The sequence below is a fragment of the Galeopterus variegatus genome, unplaced genomic scaffold (genome assembly GCF_000696425.1).
Source record: "Galeopterus variegatus unplaced genomic scaffold, G_variegatus-3.0.2 Scaffold7356, whole genome shotgun sequence".
NCBI lineage: Eukaryota > Metazoa > Chordata > Mammalia > Dermoptera > Cynocephalidae > Galeopterus > Galeopterus variegatus.
Genome location: NW_007733467.1, coordinates 55,830 through 61,527, shown reverse-complemented (window position 1 = coordinate 61,527; position 5,698 = coordinate 55,830).

Sequence of the window (5,698 nt, the reverse complement as noted above, 5' to 3'; positions counted from 1 at the left end):
CTTCTATTTGATGTGAACTCTGCCTTCCCCCAGAGACCTGAGCCCTGTCTGAGGACAGACCTGTGAGCTTCCACCGCTCAAGTGTACACATTTCCCCTGGAGCTTGAAGGAAAGTTTGCATGTCGGGGAGCTCTGTCCTTATAAGTGCTGAGGAACTGAGGTGAGAACTATTGTATTTTTTGAAATGCTTATGTTTGTTTTTTTTTTTCTTGAAATTATGTGACATGTATTTATGGTATGGAAAGGAACTTGGTGAGCTACATGGCATAACGTGGCCCTAGCTTTCCGAGCCCAGATCTACCTTCATTCAGCCCTTGTGTTCTGTGCTGACTTGGACCCAGCCTAACTCTCCCACATAAACTCAGGCTCTGGGTCTTGCTTCTACAGTTCTGGTCTCAGCACAACCCCTGGTTTCTTTCCCTGAACCCTCTCCTGTGATGTTGTTCTCATCACACCTGAGAGTTGTTACTTGTTATACTGGTGTTGTTACATGAGTTACATGCCTGCCTTATGTTTTCCATCCTGCCATACAAGACACAGCACATCAGAACCCACAGAGACTCTGCAGCAAATAATGCCCAGTGCGTTACTGAGGACACTGATTCTCAATATCTGGGAAAGATAAAAATCTTAAATGCCTCTATTCCATGGTCATTCCTGTCCATCTAAAGTGTACACATTTTCAACTTATATCCATTTCTCATGCACATTTTATGGGTTTTAATCCTTCATTTAATCCACCATTCTCATCAGATATCAAAAAATAAAAACAATTACAATGGTTAACATAAAAGCAGTAATAACATCCCTATTACTAAACTTTTAGAAACACATTTTCCCTTGATGTCCACCTGTTTGTGGGCATCAGAGCCAGTCCATGTCTGTGGGCATCACTCTCTGGATGACTGCCCACCACAGAGAAAGATGCCAGGGACAGGGCTGGATGCTGTGATTTGTCTGCCCCTGTCAACACCATTTCAGTCCCAAGGATGGACAGCCCTTCAAGAGTCCTGAATGAATGACAAGACAGGAGCAGTTGATGGACAATTTGGGGATGATTCTTCAGGTCATGTTGACTCATACATTGTGTTGGAATTTTATCAAAATGTTAAAAGACCTGGTAAAAGGTGATGAAATACAAAGACTCTGAAATGACAAAGGAAGTATTAGAACCGGAATAAGATATGACAGAGATTCTAGAATTATCAGAGAGGAGAGTTTAAATAACTCTGTGTATGTGCATCTAAGTTTCCGTTTTTTTTTTTTTTTTCAGGCCTACAGTTGAATCTACAGAGTCCTCGTTGCCCACCTCTGTTTGTCCAGGATAAATTATCAGGATGCTCTGCCTCATGGAGAAACAGCCCAGCATCTCAGTGGAATAAGGTCCAAGAACTAAGATCTACATCTTGTTCATTTCTCTTCTAACATGCTCAGGAGGGAAGCTGCTGTGAGAAGAGGTGACTGATTCATAATGACACTCAGGAACCAAGACTCCACTGGTGTGAGACCCCAGATCTACACCTTGTGGACAGACAGTTAACAGAAAACAGAAGTTGAGGGAATAATGAATTTCAGGTGGAATATTTTTTAACTGATGGAAAGACTCTCGATATGAGGTCTCCCTAATAACACAATTTAAGTGCATGACACAGGATTGTTAACAACGAACGCAGTGTTGTAGAGCAGATCTCTAGACCTTGTTCATCCTGCATAACTGGAGCTTTCCTCCTGTAGAACGCTAAGTTAATTAGCCAGGCTGTGAAAGTGTATGTGATAACTGTGTACATTTCCTTTGGCACAATTAGTCATATGGCCCTGACTTACAGCAAAAGATTAAAAGTGTGTGTTATCTGCTATTTCAGGATAAAGGATAGGTGTGTGTGGACTGGAGCCTGACACACTGAGCCTGTGTCACCTCTGTTTCTCTCTCTCTCCCCCCCACACACACCATTGGCCTTTATTGAAAATCTACCTGGTACTCTGCATTTGATTGATTCTGAACAACTCCTTGTAATAGCATAAAATGTGAAACTTCACAGTTCTGTTCTGAAATGTCACATTGTGCAGGAAGAATCTCCCATAGTACAAAGTGACAGGATGGCCCTGTGTGTTTGAGAGTTAGTGCATCACACCCTGTTTCTTTGTATCATAATTGTCCTGCAGGCCTCATACACGTGCTGATTTCTAACTTGGAATGAGTGTTGTGTTTTTTGGATAGATCTACTGTAAAAAATATTTTAAGATAATTATAGTATTGGAAATACATTCAGTAAGAGCCTCACACCACTGAAAAGAGAAAATATATTCATGAAAAAAATGTTCTCAGATGGAATGTCAGAAAAGTGGGAAAAGAACCAGCCAATAAAATTTTAATGTCCTTTGGCCGAGCCCATGGTGCACTCGGGAGAGTGCAGCGCTGGGAGTGCAATAGCGCTCCCGCCGCGGGTTCAGATGCTATATAGGGATGACCGGCATGCTCACAGCGCTCACTGGCTGAGCACGGTGCGGCCGGTCTCAAAAAAGATAAAAAAAAAAAAAGAAAAAAAAAAAGAAGGGAAATATTTGGGCCGGCCCGGTGGCGCACTGGAGAGTGTGCCGCTTGGGAGTGCGGCGTCGCTCCCGCCGAGGGTTCGGATCCCATGTGGAGACCGGTTCCCGCTCACTGGCCGAGCGTGGTGTGGGCGCAACACCGAGGGTTGCGATCCCGTTGCCGGTCCCCGGTACGGGCGCGACACTGAGGGTTGCGATCCCATCACCGGTCAGTAAAAAAAGACAAAAAGGAAAAAAAAAAATTAATGTCCTTTAAATAAATTAAAGAATGTTAAAAAAAACTATTATGTCATTAACAGTAATAATTAATATGACTAGTATTTTTAGTGAATCCCTAAGGAAAAAAAAATAAATAATAAAAAATAATAATAACAACAATAAATCACCAAACATCTATGTCATTCGAAACCAGCAGAAATTTGAACTGAGGAGATAATATATAAATCTCTATATATATGGAATCATCAATATAGAAGAAATAGAGAGATGAAGAAAATTATCAAGATGAAAAAAGAGGACAGATTTAAGAATAGACCTGTCAGGCAGAGAAGAAAGGGGAAGTATGGATCCAGAATAACCCTAGAGATCAAACAGTCACCCACCACAACACCTCAAAATGTGCCTGTAATTGGACTAAGTTTAAATAGACTGAAAGGTGAAAGAAGTGGCAAAATGGGAGTTTTCATTACAAAAAAGTGCATGCTTTTAGTAGTATTTGCTGTCCAACGTTTTAAGTACGTGAATACAAGATGGTTAGGAATGCAGTGCCAGAAATCCACAATCAAAATACCTGCCAGAGCAATGCTCATTTTAAAAATTAGATGTTATGACAAAGGCTTTATTGAAGTTTAATTATGTCTGAATATAACACTATAAACTGCACACTTTTGATTCTTGGTAACAAACCAATCACCATGTCATAGTTTGTGCCGTGTCTTCCTATCAGACTTTCCCATACAGGATAATCCAGTTCAAATTCAAATGTAACAGGGTCTTGAGGAAATTAGTAAATGTTAACTAAAATACTCTGAATCACTTTCAAATTCCCCTTTAAATACAAAAGTGAGTGTGACACTGGTTGATTTACTATTTGCATAATATGTTGTCAGCCCTTTGAAGTTCACATCTGATCTGCATGATAATTTTTGAGACTGTGACTGTACGTAAAGTAAAGCCACAAGTAATTGTTTTAAAATGTTTCCACTAATAATCATACTAAGTTGAAATATAGAAACACATCTGCTGATGTGTGTCCAGGGTCCAAATTAGAAAACTCAGTTCATTTGCTAATGCGATTTAGTAATTTTCCCCTAAAAGTGTTTTCAGAGGAACATGTCTATCTCCATCCTGCTTCAGGTCTGTTCCCAAACTTAAGGCTCTGATATTTGCCTGTATATGTGTCCTCTGGTCATTGCATCACAAGGGTTCAGGGTTTGGACCACACTACTCAGCCCATTCCCTGACTGTTGTCTGACCCCAGGCTCCAATGTGTGTGTCCATCTCAGTGCTCTGCAGCTGGTGGCGCTGTCTCCATGTCCTCTGACATTAGGTGTGTGAGATGTGAGAGGTGTCCTGCTGTGTAATCACAGATAATCTGTGCTTTCAAGAAAACTGCTTGCATTCTGTAGTTTGTCTTTCTGCTGTGTTGATAGTTTCTTTTGATGTGCAGAAGCTTTTGTAAATGATATAATCCTATTTGTATGTTTTTTATTTGTTGCTTGTTTTTTTCAGATCTTATTCACAAAGTCTTTGCCTGGACATCTGACAAGGGATTAATATACAGAATGCATAGGTTCTCAAACACCTATAGAGCAAAAAAAAAAAAAAAAAAAAAAAAAAATACAAAAAATCAAATTGAAATACATGCAACGGAGATGAGCAGACATTTTTCAAAGGAAAATATGCAAATGGCAAACATATAAATGAAAAAATGTTCAGCATCAGTAATCATCAGGAAAATGCAAATCAAAACCACACTGAGATATCATCTCATCTCAGATAGACTGGCCATTATTAAAAAGACTGTGAATAACAAATGCTGGTGAGGAAGTGGAGAAATCAAAAAACTTCTACTGTGTTGGTAGGACCATAAATTAGTATAGCCATTATGAAGGCTTCTCAACCAACCACGGACAGAAGTATCATATAATCCAGCAATGCTACTACTGGATTTATATCCAAAGGGATGGAAATCTTCATGTCAAATGGACACCTGCACTCCCATGTTTATCAAAGCTCTATTTCCAATAGTCAAAATATACAGCCAACCTAAACGTACCTTGACAGACTATGGGATAAGGAAAATGTGGTTTATATACACAATAGAATATTACTCAGACATAAAAAAGAATGAAATTCTGCCATTTGAATCAACATGGATGAGTCTGCAGAAAATTATATTAATTGAAATATGGCAGACAAGGAAAGAGAAATACTGCATATTCTCACTCATTACTGCATGCTAAGAAAGAAGAAAAGAAAGAGAGAGAGAGAGAGAGAGAGAGAGAGAGAGAGAGAGAGAGAGAGAGAGAGAGAGAGAGAGAGAGAGAGAGAGAAAGAAAGAAAGAAAGAAAGAAAGAAAGAAAGAAAGAAAGAAAGAAAGAAAGAACTGAAGAAAAGAGAAAAAGAAAAGAAAGAAAGGCCACAATAATAGGTTGAACATTCAGAAGGAGGGAACAAACCTAAGGACACTAGAGATGGGGGAAGGGAGGGAGTGTGGATTGGAATGACAAGGCAGGTAAAGGGCATAAAGAAAAATTGTGATTTGTAATAATGAGTATGCTAATAAAAGAAAAACCCTAAAAATAAATAAATAAATATAGCTTCTTGATGGCTGCAGAAGATTTCAAATTAATACTAGTTAGATATTTATATTAATCAGCTCTACGTGATATAGATGAATTGGTTCCTATCTTAAATCAGCATTCTTGAGACTTTACAAACACTCCTAGGTTTTTTTCATCATACGTAACCAGTCAGCAAGAAAATCCTGTGGATTCTCTAAAGATGGAACATGGTCACGGAGAAAAAGGAACTCTCATACATTGTTGGTGGGAATGCAAAATGGTGCAACCCCTATGGAAAATGGTTTGGAGGTTCCTCAAACAGCTGAAGATAGATCTACCATACAACCCAGCTATCCCACTGC